The following is a 19109-nucleotide window of genomic DNA, read 5'->3' on the forward strand; positions in this document are numbered from 1 at the left end:
ATTCATGAGAAACAAAATAAGGGAGGAGTTTTTAGAACTGAATATGGATCTCAGCATTAACAACAGAATTGAAATGCTTTAATTTTAAAAAAAAATCACAGGTAAATGATAAAGTGAGTAGAAACTGAAAATTTACAAGATGCTTAAAACCTGTAATCTCTAACTGTTCAGAAACTACACAGATGGATAATGAGTGGTGGTGAATGGCAGAAAGGGATTGTGGATGAATCTTCATTGTTCTTGTCTGATGTTGATTAGATATTGAACCAGGTTAATGCAGGCAGCAGATCCAGTGATGGCAACCTGCCTATCAACAGATCCTTCCCTAGTTTGCAATTTTGATCTGCACCCCAGACATCTGACAGATCTCATTGATTCTGGTGCTTTCATGTCTGATTATATAGCCAATCAAATTGTTTGGAATGGTGAGTTCATGGGAAGTAGTCTGAGCAGATGCATCCAAATCTGCACTGAATCTGGTGTTGCCATGCATCATAGGAAAATGAGACTGGTGTATTGCCAACTGGTGCAGTTTGGTAAAGTCTAACTGTGGAATGGTTAGGCCACTAGAGGTGATCCCTGCAGATCAGAGTTGAGGCACATGGACCTGGTGATGTGAAGAAAGCTCACACTGTTGCTGCCTGATCACCTGCAGAGATGATTGGAGAACTTAATGGTTTGGGCCAGTATAGGCTGGCCATGTCCTTCAGGGAGGGACTCCAACATGACCACACAAATCTCTTTGACGTGCTCATTCATGGATTGCAGAATGTCAGCAATAATGATAGCCTGCTCAGTTAAATTGGGGAGCATATCTCCTGCTACCTGGAGTTGATCCCTATACTCTCTCTTTGATCTTTCAACTATCTTTTTCAATGAAAGAGCCACACTGACTAACAGGGACCACCAGCTTCAGGGTGATGGGGGGAGTCCACTGGCAGCTATGCTGTTGACCATAGAGCTGCTCATGCCCTCTTCTGGTTTGTCAATGATCATAGCAAAGGCTTTGAATATGGCTCTATTGGGTCCGGCCACAGGGATACATTTCTCAGGACAGTCTCCTTTTGAGATGTTGATACGTGCACCATTCTCCTGGCACATGTTCTTAACTGACTTTTCTTCTTTTAGATAATACTGCCAACTTCCTTTTCATGCATAAATAGCCAAATGGCAACAGTGACATTTAATCTACCTTCAATCACACCAGTGTCCATATTGAGCAGTATTTTGGGAACTGGACCTTGAGTGGACAAGTCTTTGGTCATTGGTAGGGGTAAAATCCAGAAATTGCAGGCCCAAGGTGACCAAAGGGAAAAGAGTAGCAGGAAGGAATGTGAATGATGAGAAGCTTGGGAAGGAACAATAGGGGCAGGTAGGAAGGTGAGGGGGGCCCCCACACCAGCAGTTGGAAGATGAAGGGGGACAGAGACCCCTGGATGGGTGGAAGGTGAGTGGGCTGGAGAGGATGCAGATTTTACTGCTCTGGTTGTTGCTGCTGCTGATCTGGGCAAGACTGGATAATTTATAAGGAAGAGAGGTCTATTTAGTTTATAGTTGTTGAGGCTGGAAGTTCAAGATCAGGTTGGAAGTTCAAGATCAGCCAATTATATTTGTTTGATTCCTGTTGCTTCATGCATGGCAGAAAGCAGAAAGACAAGTGGGCAAAGAGAGGAGGGACAAGAGGGCAGCTGCTTTGTAACAACCCAGTCTTGCAATAGGTAGCCCAGTCTCCTTTCAAAAGAGCTGATTTCCCATGACCCAAACTACCTCATAATACCCTTAAAATGCCAATTAAATTTCACTACATATTGCGGTGGGAATATACTTCATTCAAACCATGGCAGATATTACACAGGAGGGGGTGGGTTCTCAATAAACTCATTTAGTAGGTGTAACTGGGTTGGACATGCCAAGAATGGGGCCAAGGACAAGGTAGAGTTGAACAAAGGGCACAGAGGAGCCTATTTAAAGTTTGGTTAAGGAGGGAGTTCCTCCCACCCCAAGGACAGAAAAGCTCATGTGGGACAAAAGTTGGGCATGGGGACAGAGGGAAGGATTGAGTACAGATGCCACTCAGGTTCCCAAACATATAAACCAGCCCATGGATTTGAAGAAGGGATTGAAAGAGGTGGCAGACAAAAGCTGGGCCTCAGGGACACTAGTATATAGTCCAACTGAGGTGGGTTGGATGGGTGGGTTTATGTGGGTGGGTGGCAGTATCCCCTCCAATACTCCAGCTGTGAGATCCCAGTGAACTGCAAGCACTTCCACAGAGAAAGGCAGGGTGCGGAGGCAGGCAATGGATTAATCCAGAGCCCTGGAAAGGGACTACAGAAGGCTGTGTCAGAAGCCAGAAGAGAATAAGCTTGTAATCCACACGCGGAAGATGAAGGCTACACAGGACCATAGGAGTCTCTCTAGGCACCTGAGAACTTGATTGAGGTATTTGAGGGGATACTGGTGAGCCCTCAAGAATTTTGAGAGTTGGGCTAGAGACAGAGATTCCTGAGCTGCAGTTGTTGAAGTTCAATCCTTGGTCAGACCCCTACATGGGCTCAGTCTAATGGGGCTTGGCCTACCTCACTGTGGTCCTGGAAAGTGATAACCAGATGTTAGGAAGGTGATCTATGCCTGACTCAACTTCTTCTTTATGGAAAATTCATATTCTTTTTCTTGGACTGGTCATCCTGTGGCATCAGTATGGATGAATGCTTCACTTTTAAAATCTATGTTTGAAAAAGGCAAAATTTCATGACATTTCTGCCCAGGTATTCCATTTCTGGGAACCTAGCCAAGGTAAATAATATTAAACAGAAAACAAGCTTTGTGCACAAAGATGTTTATTGCAGTGGTACTTATTTTAGCACAAAATTGCAAACAATCTAATGGTCCCACCACAGGGAATGAGGATTAAGTACATTCTTTCATAATCCACTCTGAAGTATTTATTCAACCATTAAAAGTGATGCTTACAAATTCCATAACATGGAGAGTATTTAAACTGAATGAAAATGTGGGGAATAGTATAGCATTTAGTATATGAATTTATAGTCATCCCTCAAGTATCTCTGGGGGATTATTTCTAGGACCCCCCTACAGATTCTAAAGTCCACGGTGCTTGAGTCTCATAAAATGGGTTACTCTTTGCATATAACCTACACAATCCTCCCATATGCTTTAAATCATCTCTTGATTACTTATAACACCTAGTACAATGTAAATGCTATGTAAATAGTTGTTATACCACATCATTTAGGGAATAATGACAGAAAAAAGTCTGTGTACATTTAGAACAGACACAATTTAAAAAAAATGTTTTCAATTCGAGGTTGGTTGAATCTGTGGATATAGAACCCAAGGATACAGAGGGGTGACTGTAGTGGTATACAAGAATAAATTTAGTACCTCTGAATTGCAGTAGCTTTAGATGATCCTCTAGTAGCCAGAAAGCCTGGCTGTCCCAAACACCTTCAACTCACAAGGTTCTTTTTCAGGTAGCACTGGTGCTTGACCCATGTCTTGGGTCAGTGTACATGTCATCTAAATACGGGTGGTTGGGATGGATGCTTGTACCAAGTAGCCCTGACAGACTCCATTAGTTAGGATCGACTGGGCAAGGGCAGACACTGTGTTAGAAGATTCCATCACTGAAGACAACTTCCCAACTCAAGCAAAGACCTCCTTGGAACAGAAAGCTTGGTGCCTGGACAGTTCTGTCTTTAACTGGAGCTGTTCCCTGTCATCTGCATATCAGACATTGGAAGTTTTCAGTAGCCTATGCAGTGACCAGCACATTGCTAGCTTGGAGCTGTGGTCTAACATAAATGTGCTGAGATGCAAGATGTAGGGAGAAATAAATGTGTGTTTTTTAGCTGCCTAGCCTGTGATATTTGTCATGGCAGCATGAGCAGACTAAGGAACTGGAAGGTTCGTATTGCATTAGACAGAGAGGTTAGACTCAGGGGGATGTCACTCCTCCTGTGGCCAAGTAACTTATGGTCATAGATGGCCCAGTGTGCCTAGACCCACCCTGAAGCCTGCAGTGATGTGTGCCCAGCACAGGACACTGTTCATGCCATGGGCGAGGTAGTTGACAGTGCACCCTGGCAAATTTGTTTTGATTGTAGGCGACACTACTGAGAGGCTACAAATGCCGCCAACCCGTCTAACACGATTCCACGAGAAATGTTGACTGTAAATTACAAGGACTTAATTTTTCCAACCACAGCTAGGCAGTAAATGACTCTCTGAAATGACAGATGGAAAGTTCAGTTAATATGTTTATTTTCTGGCTCTGAGCAGCCCCACCTCCCCCAGCACTGTTCAGGTCAGCCAGAATAGAGAGGCGAGGGGAGGAACATGTCTGCTGCCCCCAAGACTCCCAGACCTGGACCCCCAGTCTGCATTGGTCATGGATCACTGCCGTGTGCTGGACAGGAAAGCTACCCATGAGCTGCAGGCTCCAGGTCCCTCCACACAGCCAGTTTGGCTGACTCCATCTCAGGAACGTTTGGAGAGCTATCTTGAGGCGACACTGGCCTGACTTTATCCCCAAGGTGACAAATCACATGAGCCCTACCATCTACAGAATGGTAATTTAAAGCTTTCCCTGCTGGTCTCTTAGGCAGATGCCCGGAACAGGGTCATAATTAAAATAGCCAAGATCTATAAAATATTTTCTACAGACCTGGTCCTGAACAACCCTAAGATGAAGGGTACATCAGTATCTCTATTTTATTGTTGAGGAACTAGGGGCACCCAGAGGTTAAACAACTTTCCCGGGGTCACACAGATTGTCAGTGGTAGAACTGAGTCAAACCTGTACACTGGTCTCTATAATGTAGGCTTTTGATCACTGCTACACTGCCCCAAAGAGACTTGTGAAGAAATGCTGTGGGCATGAACCCTGGGCTGGCAAGTTGGCAAAGCCTGTCATCACCAGCCTCTGGGCCTCTTGCCTTCCTGTAAACACCAGCATGGCGGCTTCAGCCAGCCCGAGCAGGGCACTGGATCACACTTCAGAGGATAACCCCTGGAGGGAAGGGGCAGGCCTCCATCTCACCTCCCTCTTACTTCCCTTCACTCAGAAGACACATGTCCCTGTGGACTGGCCCCTGCCTCTGCTGTTCTGGAAGTCATGACCACCAGACTTCATGGGATGTCACAGACAGAGGCTCAGAAATGATGAGGGAGTGACCACTGTGCAGATGACCATCTGTGGCCTGCAGCTCTGGACTCTGCTTAGGAAGGACAACTTCCCATCAGTCTCCTTGTCCCCTGTCCCACTCTCCATGCAAGCCTCTGTGGGGCAAGGTGAGGAGCATGTCCCAGTGACATGAGAGCAGGTCCCAATCCTGAGTTCAATTAGAAAAGGTGTCCTTGCCATGAGTCATTCAGGATGAGATGAAGTTAGGAAAAGGGGGATTGAGGAGAATTCCAGGCAAGGAAAAAGGCTGAATGAGTAAAAGAAGGAGCGACCATGCATGGTATGCACAAGTGGGAAAGCTGGAGAGTGAAGCTCCAGGGCACGGTGATGAGACAGGTGTTCACAGACAGACAGACAACGCCACAGCAGATGTCAGTGGCCTGACCAGATGGTCTTCAGAAAAAGTCCTTTGTGCCAAGTTGAGAACTTGGGTCTTGTCTTTTAGGAAGCAGTCTTTCCTTTTAATTGTGGTTAAATATATCTCATGTAACTTTTAACATTTTAGACATTTTTAGTGTCCATTTGAGTGGCGGCATGAGATCTTTCCCATCATTTCAAACTGAAACTGTAACTGCTAAACAACTCCTCATCTCCCCTCCCCCAGCACCTTGGCAAGTTCTTTTGGGGGATCATGATCCGCATGTGAGATGGGGATGACTGAAACTTCCTTATGGAATTGATCTTGGTAATAAGGACAATAGTAGTATAACAATGAACAGTTATTGAGCTCTGCCTAGTGCCAAGTAGCTTACCATGTGCCTTTGCACAATTTGTCTCACATCAATGTTGGTGCCCCTGGAGAGTGCAAGTGGAGGCCATAAGGCTTATCAAGGTTCAGGGCTTATTGCCCAGGATTTACAGCTGAGAGAACATTCACCAGTGCCTGTGCAACACAGAGGGATTCTCTATACATGTGATCTGATTTATAATCCCTTCATAAAGTTAAGCCAACCATTTTGCAGAATTCCACTTATCAGTCACTCAGGTCTGTGGAACTTGCAACTCTTGGAGTTGCCCTAGGGCTTGAAGCAAAGTGGCCTCAAGACAGATGCCTCTCAGCTCAGTCACAGACCCTGCAGGAGGCTGAGGCTTCTATTGAAAGACAGGGAGAGCCTCTCCAACCCTGACAGTTCATCAGAGAGGCCAACAGGTGATTTTGCTGAGGTGAGGATGGCTGAGGGAGTGAGCGATGAGTTCAGTCCAAAGGCACCTTGGGAAGGAGGATGGCAGCAGGGCCCCAGCAGGCTCCTGAGAATGAGATTGTCATGAGGACTTTGCTGAGTAGCCCCAGACATTAGCCCTTCTCTTACCTTGGGGGAAGAAATTCAATGGAGAAGGCCCACGTAAGAGAAGAATGTATGTACAACATGGTGGCCGGGGAGGAAAGGGTGCCATCTCTGTGGGATCTCAGAACCAGATGGACTAAAGCCAGGCAGCCAGCTGGAGGGTCCAGACTACAAGATTCTTTTCTAGCAGAGTCCCTCCTTTCCCTCTGCCCCTTTGTTCTATCCTGAAATAGAACTATTTGCTCTTGCCTTGGCATTTCTCCAGGTGTTTGATCTTCAACACCTGGAAGGACCCAATTCTGATTTACTCTTAACACCAGTAACATTGCTGGTCTCCAAGACGGCTGCCTTTTCTGGATTAAGGGAGGAATTCTGGTCATCTTTGCTGGGTAACAAAACATTGCTACAATGGTGGCATGAAACAATCATTGTATTAAACTCATGGATGCTGTGGTCTGGAATTGAGTCAGAGCACAGTAAGAGGGCTTATCTCTGTTCCAAGAAGTTGATAGCCTCTGCTGGAAAGCCTAGAAATTTGGGTGGCTTGATGACTGGCAGCTGGAACTATATGAGGACTTATGGTGATTTCTTCACTCAGCTCTTCCGTGTTGTCTCTTGTGTCACTGGGCTTCTTCATAAGACAGCAGCCTTAGGATAGTCAGTCCAGGGCTTTAGTGGTTTGGTGGACAAGGAGGAAGCTATGCTGCCTTCTTTTCCTTTCTATCTTTTTGTAAGCCCATGAGATTTGAGGAGAGGGGACATGGATCCCAGATCTTCATGGGAGGGTGGCAGAGTCACATTGTAGAAGAGCATGTAGGACAGATGATATTGTTGCACCACTCTGTGGAATATACAACCTGCTGCAAGATGAATAGCAGAGAAATTGTACCATTCACATTCAATTGAAAGTTTCTTCTTTGTCTCTCTCCATAATTTCTCACCACCCTCTTTCAAAATCAGATTCGTAGCCCAGGGATGAAGGCAGCACCAAGAGGCTCATGTAGTTGAGCTCACGCATGGCTTCACAGACATGCTAAAGCACTACTCTTTGGCATGCACACGACCTTGTGTGTATTTAGAATGTGACATCCCAGAAACTGTGACAAAGAAATTATTTCCTTCATCTTTCCTACAGGGTAGTGATTTCCAGGATCAGACTGTTTCTTGATTTAAGTTTGAAAATTGAAAAAAGAACATTAGGTCCTAATCGCCATCAACAAATTCCTTCCAGCCAAGAACTCCCAGGTTCCACTTTGTTCATCTCTGTAGGAATTTGGGCAAGTTAAAAGAGACCCTGTTTTCCAACTCAGGATCTCTATCCCATCCAATTGGAATGAGTGTTGTATTTTTAAAGGAGAGAGGATAGTTCATTAAAGGAATGTACTATGAAGCAGGGAAAACATCTGTTCTGTTTATTTTATCTCAGCCTAAATAGAATGCTGAATATTAAAATGTATGTTTGTTGAACAATTTTAAAGAAACTAAATACCCATTAGTCCTATCTCTTTAATTTGAAATGAATCCAGAAGACTGGGGATATTGAGGTTAACTGAAAACAGGACTGCACTGTCCTCAGTCTAAACAGAAGGGAAAAATTAGTGTAAGCACCCAAAAAAGCACTTGATTATTTTTCTTTAAATGCAAATAATATTTTTGGCCAGTAAAGCATTAAGGACAGGCTTTTGCCTTGGGCAAATAAAACCCTGTTCAAGACCCAGGCTAGACTCACCACCAATTTAGTCTCTTTTAAAATTCTTATGACTTGTTTGAGCTCTTCCAGGCCATTGAAACTGGTCTGGAACCTTTGGGTAACATCTGGAAGAAATGTCTGTTGACAAAGGCCAAAAACAACTTTTAAATATCAATCCTCTAGAAGAAGCACTGGGGAGGGAGGTGTCTTGGGCAAAGGAAAGACCAAGCCATTTTATTGGTCTGGAGAACAGCCCGTCCTCTAATCCATCTTGCGATGCTGATGTCATGTAATGGGGTAGCACGTTTCTCTAGCCTCCCTCCTCTCTCTGCCCTCTGTGTCAGAAAATGAGCCTGTGGAAATGCAAGAAGGAACTCCTTTTTCATGAGAGTATCCACCGTGATCGAGTAGGTCCTTGACTTTCTGGGCTTTCTGAGGGGGCAATACCACTGCTTAGCTCAGTCAGTGGAATGCAAAAGGAAGATACAGCCCCAGTGGAACATGGCATCCAGGACAGGATGTGGATTAAGCATCCAGCAGGGCCTCCCAGCAGTCTCAGGAACCTGTGCTTCAGTTTGGGCTTGCACTCGAATACCTGTTCAGACAGAGAGCACTCACTACCCCCTACATCTCCTGTTCCATTAGGAGGTGGACAGCTCTTCCCAATAGTAAGCTGGAATAGTAGCCTTCTGTAATTATCTGTGGAAAATGATATTAATTAATAAGTACCAAGTTGAGATCTGCCTCATTTGCATCCTTTACACATGCCATGTGCCCTGCTCCCTGCCCTTAAGTTCTTAAGGGTGAGACCAAAGGTGAAGCATCTGTCTTTGGGTGCCTCTCCACTGAGGTGTCAGAGCACACAGGGTCAGCACACAGGGAGCATGCTGTGAGGATGAGACTGAGACCAGGAGCGCTTGGGGACATGGAGTTTGTGGAATGCATGAGGGCGGGTGTGTCACCAGGGTGAACAGAAAGGACTCAGAAAGGTTTTCCTCACAGGCTACTGTGCTGCTGAGGAATGAGGAAGTGGATATTCAGGGGAAACAGAAGTGGTATGTAATTTATTTTGATGTTTGAGGCTTGCTTTATGGCTCAGTATTCAGTTCACATAGGGCTTTGGAGTGGCTGAGGATGTAGTTCTCCTGCTATAAGATGAAAGCCCTCAGTAGTTCCTGGGAAGAGATCGAGGTGACCCGATTACATTGTGAGGGGATTACTCCGGAATACTTTGAGAAGAGTTGAGGAGAGTGAGGCAGAAAAAGAAATGGAAGACTGCTATCATCATCAGAGTAAAGGTGATTTGGCCTAGACCAGACCAGGCTGGCTATCTTCAGTTGCAAGAGTCCATGAAGATGAGTATGTCCAGTTGTGCATGTTGTCATGCAAATGCAGTTTTCATAAAGGGGAGGGCGCATTATTCAGAGTTATCACAAGGAATGGCTCTAATAGGATAGATACTTTAATAGAAAGAAACTTATTAGGGATGACCTCACACAATGATGGAGGCTGAAAAGTCAAAAATTCTGCCATTGGCAAGCTGGAGACCCAGGGAAGCTTAGGGTACAGTTTTAATTGCAAAGTCAGAAGTCTTGAGACCTAGGAAGAGCTGGTATTCCAGTTCAAGTCCAAAGGAAAATACCCACATTCATGCTCAAGATAGAGAGGAAGAGTTCCCTCTTAGGTATGAGTGATCGGCCTTTTTGTTCAACTATTCAGGTCTTCAACTGATTAGATGAGGCCCAACCACATTAGGGAAGGAAGTCGGCTTTACTCAGACAACAGATTTGGGCACTAATCTCATCCAGAAACACCATCATGGACTCCTCCAGAGTAACATTTGAAAGAATATTTGGGCACTCTATGGCCCTGCAAAGCTGCCAAATAAAATTATCTATCACAGGAGGTGACAAAAAGTACAGACTAGGTGATTGTAGTGTCTGCTACAGCTTCTGTGTGTTCTTGAGTCCAGATTTGGAACTCTAATACTATTTCTAACCAAAAGGAATTAAGACTCTTGATCCCAAATCTTAGGACAGGAAAAACATTAGTGCACGTAGACAGTTTTGTTAATGCCAGAAAGTAATACTACTTTAAAAATGACAGTAAGGTAATGTTGAATGAACAAAGGTTCTGGTTTGAGGAGTTTCAACAACCACACAGAAAATGAAAAAGAAAGTAATACAAATGATCAGCCAATATATGAAAAAATACCCAGTATCATTAGCCACCAGGAAAATCAAAAGCACAATGAGATTCCATCTCACCTGAGTTATGGCTATTATTATCCAGAATGGTTATTATCAAAAAACAAAACAAAACAAAACAAAACAAAAAATAACAAATGCTGGTGAGGATGAGAGCTAAAGGAACTCTCACACAATGTTGGTGGTAATGTACATTAGGATAGCCATCATGAAGAGCAGTATGAAGGAACCTCAAAAACCTGCAAAAGATCTATAAGATGCAGTTATCTCACTTCTGGTTATGTATCCTAAAGAAATGAGATCAGTATACCAAAGAGATAACAAATAGCATGCCCATGTTTATTATGGCATTGTTCACAATAGCTAAAGATAGAATCAGCCTAGATGTTCATCAACATCTGAATGGATAAGGAGAATATGGAATATTATTCAGCCAGAAAGAGGAATGAATTTTGTCATTTGCAGCAAAATGGATGGGACTGGAGAACCTTGCATTATGTCCAGTAAGCCAAACTCTGAAAGACAAGTGCTGCATGTTCTCTCTCATACATAAAATATTTAAAAAGAAAGTCAACCTGAATGTAGAATAGCTATTACTAGAGGTGAGAATGCAGGAGAGAAGATGAGTAAAGGTAGACTGGACTTGATCAGTGCACACTATAGGTACCTATGGAAATAGCACCCTGAACCAATTAATATGTAAAATTAATACATGTTAATAAAAATGTAAAAAGATACCTGGAAAGAGATAGTGATACTCAAGGTTATCTGAAACAAGTTGATTTTATAAGAATTGTGTATTCACAGCAATGTTAAAAAAATCAAAGTTAATATGATGAGTACAAAAGAATGAACATGTTAGGATTTGTTTGGTTGTATTGCTTTTAATAAGTAGAAGAATTTTTAATGTTTGCATTTATATTTTTTATTAAGAATGTATCTATTTACAAAGCATAGGGTTACATTTCTCACTATTTTCTGTAGATAAGAAAGAATAAACACAGGGAACTAACTAGAAATATACTAAAATGTTCTTCCCAAACATGGGTACTCCATTATGAAGTATATAAGGATCAGGTAGAAGAGAGTTAAGTGGTAATTACTCTACTCTTGTTGTCCTACACAGCAACCAATTAGAGAAGTCCACCACGTGTTTAATCAATGATCTTATGGATGATTAATTAACTAAACACTGCATATACTCCATCTCTCATCTCTTGGTAGATGGAACCTCAAGATGACCCTACTAATTACAATGCAGTATTGATTACACATGCATAAGTTTCCAATTAATATTTATAAGCTAGACCAATTTGTCATAATGACAGGACAATGATTTAGGTTCTGCCAGCTATAAGAAACTTTTCAAAATACATCATTTCTGGGAAAGACACCAAGTTTCAAAACATGAGATCTTTCAATTTAGATTTTGAAAGGCAGAGGCTTAAAAGTCCGGATGTAACAAATAGAACTTCATTATCCAAATAAACTATGCCAGTGGTTTGGTTTGGATCACTTTAGATACACAGAGTTGTCCTAAACCAGATTCTGTGTCCTATTCTCTTCTGAAATGTTCTGGTGTTTGGGTCTGCTAAGATTATTAGTGTCTGATAGAATTACTAAAGTCCCATGTTAAGTGTAGAAAAAAACAAACCTTACACATAACATAAATAAAGATAAAACCCAGACTCAGAAATTCGTAACTGTGATTTTATCTTTGTATCAAAACAATCAGGATAATATAGGTTATGCTGTGATTACAAATAATCTCAAAGTTCCAATGATTTGACACACAAAGTTTTATTTCTCCATACCTGTCTTCATTGGGCAAAAGACTCCACTCCACCATGGCATTCAGGAACCAGGAGGATAGGGGGTCCACATTTTGTAGTTCCATCATCTAGAACATATGGCCTCATCAGGTATTCTGTGTGGTGGACTTAAAATGTGTCCACAAAATCTTACTTTTTTCCTTCACAAACTACGAACTGATTCACCTCCCTTGAAAGGTTGGTTTTACTTGGTGACTTGTTTCTAATGAATAGAATGTGCCAGAAGTAACAATTTGTGTTTTCTGAGAGGAAATCATAAAAGACATTGCTACTTCCTGTTTGTTCTATCTTGGATAACTCATGCTTGGGAAAACCAGTGGCATGTTGTGAGGATACTCAAGCACCCCTTTGGGGAGGTTCATGCAATGTGGAACCGAGTCCTCTTCCAACAGCCAGTGAGGAGTGGAAGCCGTATAAGTGTGCGGTCACACACGCAGATACTCCAACCTGTCAGGAGATAACTGCTGCTCACATCAACATCTCACCTGTAACTTCATGAGAGACCCTGAGCCAGAACTCTAGCTAAGCCTGATTCACAGAAATTATTATGTGATATAAAATGTTTCTTGTCCTAAGCTACTACATTTGGGTGATACTTTGTTATGTAGCTATACAGAAGGTGAAAAAATTGGAGGGTATAGTTATAGTAGTTTCATGTTTTAACTCAGAGGAGGCACTTTGAACTTCTGCTCTGAGTTCATTAGCCAGAACTGGCCAAATTGCTGGGGGCCACAGAATCCTCCTATGAACTTAGCAGAGGAAATCCACATATCGACAACTACCATACACCTCTGTTACATTTAATACATTAAAGCAAATCTGCTCTATTTTTCTTGTGCTTTTAATTAAATGTTCAGAAAGTTTGATTAAATAGGTTTTATAATGTATAAATATTAGGAAAATCTTTAAATTTTTTAAAAATAATTCATTCTAATTAGTTATACATGACAGTAGAATGCATTTTGACACATTGTACACAACACATTGTACACAAATGGAGCACAACTTTCCTTCCTCTGGCTGAACAAGGGACAGAGTCACACCTGTAGTGCAATCATACATGAATATAGGATAATAATGTCCATCTCATTCCACCCTCCTTTCCATCCCCATGCCCCCCCTCCCCGCACTCCCCTCTGCACAATTCAAAGTTCCTTCAATCTTTCCCACCTACCCCACACCCCATTATGGAAGTTTTTAATTATAATATTATATTAGAAAGGTATGGTTGGAGAAAATATTCTTACTGTATAAAATATTTATTGTTTGTTAAGATTCGAAAATCCATTAAATCTTTATCACATTCAAAATATATAAAGAATTTCAATAATTTTTCCTGGCACAAAATTTCCTTGAAATTTAAAGAAACTCTCAGCCTAGTAAAGAAGTGAATGGATGAATTTTGCCTTGATGCTTGTAAAGAAGAAAATGGTAGATTCCAAAAGACAGGATAAGGCACTGTTTTATGGGAAGTTTCTAAGTGGAGGTATTAAACGTAGATGGGGGCATGCCTGAGAAGGAGGTAAGTCAGCAGGCATTCACCAAGGACGTACCATGCCAAAGCAGCCTCATTTCGGCTTAGGTTTTTCTTTTGGTAAAATTTTAGCAGAACGAATTCAAAGACTATACTTCCATATCATTGTACTATATGAGATATTAATTTATAGTTAAAAATGATACTCAAGGAGTATTAAACTCATTAGAAAAATGAAGGTATGTATCTCATTTCTCTGTCACTGTCCTCAGCTAAGAAACTTGAATAACACAGAAGGAAAACACAAAGTTGGGGATAAGATAGTATAGTGGATCATCAACCAGGGTTCAAAATGATGCTGTGAATTGAATAATGGTGTGAGGAACATTAAAATAAAAAAATAAAGCATATTTCTAAAAACCTTCAGTGGACAGGGTCACTGTGTCTTTTACAACCTCCTTCCAGGCCAGTAGAGGAGCCCTAAATCTCTTCTTCTTTCTCTTTTGCCTAAGCATAGATGGTCAGGGCCCAGGACTTGTCTTCTGTAGGAGGACTGGCCAAATTAGTAGGTTTTATTTTCGTGTGTGTGTTTGTGTGTATATACCACACACACATGCATACCTGCGTGTGTTCCAACTTCTCTACCTTCAAATGCATGAGTTATGTAAAGCTTACCCTCCTTCCTAGTCATTTTCAATACAGCTTCAGAGAATTGAAGAGAATTCTTTGCCATTTTAGATCAAAGAGGTCTGCCTTTTGTCAATCTTGGGACACATGCCCAGTCATTAATCAAGCCTTTTCATTTTTATTTTAAACTCATTTTTTTTTTCCTATAAACCACTGGACATAACCCTGGAGGGAAAGAAGGGTGAGATTTAGGCCTCAAATCCCAACAATTCTGAATGGAATATCAGCCCAGAATGTGACATCACTGTTGGGAAAACTAATGCCATCTTAGGGGACATTGTTTGAGTCGTACAATGCTCAGAAGAAAAATTAGCGATAACTCTTTATTTAGCAATGGTCAGACCATAGGTAAATTGTGCTTACTTCTGAGCACCACCCTAGAAGCAGGTGACACACAGTGCTGATTGAGACAGTGAGCAGTTGGAGGGGTGGTGGAGGAAACTGAGGCTCTGTAAACCTGAAAGCTGGAGATGGAATGGAGACACATTGACGGCCTCAGGCATTTGAAGGGTCATGGGAGATGGGGTGGACAGTCAGCTTTACTTAAGGAGAAAGAATTAAACTTGAAAATTGGCCATGCCTGGAAGGTAGGCAGGTTAGAGCAAGGAGGAATTGTAGTTGAGATGACTTATCCCAGAATTTTCTGGCTTATAAAATAGTAAGACTCCATCTTTGGAAATAGCCAAAGGGAAACTTGATGACTATTAGTAAGGATTGATGTGAACGATCCTGCCTTGGATAAATTGAGCTAATGACCTCCAAGTTCCTTCTTCACCAAGACTCTAAAACTCTGAATCTGGTTAACCCAAAGGTAGTGGCTCAGAGGTGAGCCAGATGAAACTCCACCCTGTGAAGAGAGCTTTGGTGGCTGCAGTCAACAGAATCAACACTCACCAATATGTAGTCTTTTTTTGCTTTCACTTATGTAGAGGATCATATGTTTTGGTCCCTGAAGTTAGGTAAGGCCAGGTAACTAATTCTCACCAAGGAAATGGGAATGGAAATAATGTATCACTTCTGGACCAAAGTAATTAACCAGAGGTGCTTGAGTTTCTGGTTCTTTCTTCATCTACACCAGGGAGGGGATGCTTGTGCTAAGACAGATAAGCCTAAAGAAGAAAACAGCCTGAATTTCCAAATGTAAGAGACAAGCACTAGAGAATCACCTGGATCTTCTCCTGACTTCATGAGAGCAAGACACAGACTTTTTTTGTAGTATACTATCGAGATTTTTAGGTGACGTTTCACTGCAGCAAAATGTAGCCTACTCTGGCTTTTTCAACAGAGAGGCCTGAGTTCCCTGTTGTACTGGAATGGCTGGGGAAAGGTCTGATGAGACAGATGATGAAGTCAGCTCCCCTGAGGACTGGCTTAGGAGCACAGTACATATGGCTATGTACTTGTTGAGGGCCCAAATAGGTTTTCTCTTTTCAATGTGAAATACCTCATAGGGCAGTTTGGACCCAGGTAACCTGTGAGTAGTGAGGAAGTTAAGCAAGGATTCTTGAGTTACCACCTTGGCTCTGTGAAAGATCAAAGACTGCTCCTTCATGGGAAAAAGATACCCGACTGCTGTCTGCAAACAAATTATGTCTATGGCCACACACAGTTGACTGACTTTATAAACTAGTTCCTTCCGAAGAGCCCAAACTATTCTTTTTAAGTAGATGTAGAAACTGAAGCCTCATAGGTTCCAGATAAGCTCAAACAGGTTCCTTTGCATCTCACCCTTCTTATTAGACCATGGTATGGAGATCACATGATAGATGTATTTCTTCAAAGGAGAATCAAGCTGCCTTCCAAGGCATCATATTGACAGCTCTGGACTAGAGAAGAAAGGCGGGGTTCCTCACAGAAGCTCCATTTACCACAGGGCTCACCTTTTGTCCCAAGATAGCTTTGATCACTGTGAAGTCTCCACAAACATGGAATGCAAGAGGAGGAAGATGGTTTGATTTCAAATCTGATCCACACATGTGAGAAATGAGGCATAGTCTTCAGCATGAAGATCCCCTTAGCTTTCCTCCTTCTAACATCTGACAGCTTTTCTCTATAGGTTTAAATAGTTGTATATTTTGTTTGATTTTTTTAATCACTTGTCAATGTAAATATTTGATGGTTAAAATTTACTAATATGTTTCTATAGAATACAAGCCTGAGAAGTAGCCTTCCACCTTCAAATCCCAATTCCCCTCTTTCCTACATGTGTGACTTTGAAAAATTTTCTTAACCACTCTGTGTTTTGGTGTCTTCGTCAATTAAGTGGATGTAGTGATATTATCTATCTCATAAGGCTGTTGTGGGATAAAATGTGCTAATGTATGCAAAGTGATTAGAAAAGTACTTGTCATAGGGTAGGGTTCAAGAAGTGCTAGCTATGTTTTCCTAAGGTTTTAACTGGCAGCCAAGCATAACCCAAGAACTGTGAAGGGCCACTGTATGCTCAAGTGTGGTCTAAGCCCTGTTGGAGGGTCTTAAAGTCATTAATGTCCCTTCAAAGCTCTAAAAGTTCATCAGAAAACAAACCAAACAGGACTAAGCATCCATCCAAAGTTTATTAAATGGGAAGTAGATAGGAAGCTGCCAGCATCTGCTAGAGTCAGAGTGTCACATGATCACCTCTAGTTACAAAAATGCTGGAAAACTGTTTTAAATGTCTCCTGAGATGAAAGCAGTCATCTTCAAGAGGATTCTGATCAATTTTGCTTTCCAGCTCTGTGGTTTATTTCTTCTTCCTTGTCTCTTCTTCCTTCTGCCTCCCAGAAATCACGTTGCCTGTTTCTATCTTGCAACCATTTAGGAAAGATCACCTGAATTTAAGACAGTGGTCAGGACAATCTTGAGGTTCTGAATCCAAACCTGGGTACACAAACAGCAGGAAAAACAAAGGGAAAGCAAGAGCAATGCTGTAAGAGTATGTGCTTATGCTATTCTTGAGAGGGATTTGTTTTGGGGGGCCAAACGTAAACCCTTACTAATATGATAATCATAGCTTCTGTGAAAATGGGCAAATGTTACAAAAGTGGAAAAAGAAGGAATAACAAAGTGGTCACTGACCTTCCCAGTTCTCTCCCTCTCCATCCTTCCTGAAACTATTTGCAAGAGGCTCAAGTTGTACATGATATAGACAACCTAATGTCAATCAGTAGTGCTGATATGTCAGCCTGTTCTCTCAGAAGCCAAAATAATTAACAGATGCATCTAAATATGATGGATAGACAGAGACTGTATTAGTACACTTCCATCAGTCTAGTAAATACCTGATATAGATAACTTATGAAAAGAAAGGTCAATTTTGGCTCATGGTTTTCAAAATTTTATCCTATGAATGATTGACCCTGAGGGTGTGTGGTGGTCCATTATAGCAGGAGAATATTGTGAAGCAAAATTACTCACCTCATGGCTGGGAAACAGGGAGAAAGAGGAAGGGATTTGTGTCCCACTATTTCCTACAAGGTCATGCCCCAATAATCTATAATCCTCTCACTAGGCCCCACTTACTAAAAGGTCCAACATCCCCTAGTAGCACCAAGTTGAGGACCAAGGCTTTTAGCACATGGACCATTTGGGAACATTTCAGATTAAAATGTTAGCAGATTATATAGATAGATTTGTAGATAGATAGATAGATAGATAGATAGATAAAAAACTAACAAGGTAGCAGCAAAAACATGAGAAAATAATATTGTAGTTAAAGTAAGCAGAGGGTACCATGAAAAGAGAACAGTCTGAGAACAATAAAGACTTCTTATAGGTTACAGATGTGATCACCCATATAGCAATGTATTTGACTTTTTGAAAAATAAAGGGAATAAAAAGAAAGAAAAAATATCATACTCAGTGAAATAAGCCAGATCCAGAAAATCAAGAGTTGAATGTTTTCTCTCTCTCTCAGAACTTGGGAAAATAGAAGGGAGACCAACAGAGTAGAAGAAGGGAATAGAGGGGGTGGGAAGAGGGAAGGCCTGGGGAAGTCCTAGGGAATAAAATTGACTAAAGTATTCTATGTCCACGTATAACTATATAGCAGTGAATCCCAGTTGCATAATATAAATATAATGCAGTAATTTGATAAAATAATAAAAATAGAAGGGAGACCAGTTAAGAAGAACAAGAGGATCAGGGGCATAGAGGAGTGGAAAGGGAAGTACTGGGGAATAAGAGGGATCAAGTTTTGTTACGCATATGCACAGACATGGCACACTGAATCTCACTAGCATGTGTGATAATAATGTACCAATACGAAAAGGAAATAGCATACCTCCCCAAATGGAAGAATTGGAATTTAGGAAAGGGGCACTGGAGAAGAAGGAGGGGAGCATATTGCCAATGAAATAAAAAAAAAAAAAAAAACCCCACACATTGTAGGGTGAAAAATGAGCAACAACATAGTTAAATTGTTATTTTCCCTGTACCTTCATAATTTCTAAAATTACACAGATGTTGACAAAAATGATATGTTCATAAACAGTCTGAAACATAAATTTAAATAATTTATTTGAAAATCATTTGACACTAAGAACCACAAGAAAACCCATTTCCTTGTGCCCAGAATTCACAAACATAGAAATTTGTCTTAAAGTTACAATTCCCAAACAAGAAAATTAAAAAATTCAAGGATCCTATGATACTAATTATAACAATAAAAAAGCTAGAAACAACTTTACAATGGTTGACCATGAAGGAACAGAAAAGAAACTAAAAAAAAAAATCAAATGTCAAATAAA

The 19109-nt window shown here is 41.4% G+C and overlaps 1 pseudogene across 1 annotated transcript; it reads right to left on the reverse strand.

Moving 5' to 3' along the window:
• Window positions 1-231: 231 nt before the first annotated feature.
• Window positions 232-1214, reverse strand: LOC306660248 (poly(rC)-binding protein 2-like; annotated as a pseudogene). Its single transcript has 2 exons — window positions 631-1214; window positions 232-566 (listed from the first exon to the last, which is right to left on the reverse strand). The product of its transcript is annotated as a poly(rC)-binding protein 2-like (transcript).
• Window positions 1215-19109: the final 17895 nt, after the last annotated feature.

The sequence above is a fragment of the Sciurus vulgaris genome, assembly GCF_902686455.1.
Source record: "Sciurus vulgaris genome assembly, chromosome: 4".
Lineage (NCBI taxonomy): Eukaryota > Metazoa > Chordata > Mammalia > Rodentia > Sciuridae > Sciurus > Sciurus vulgaris.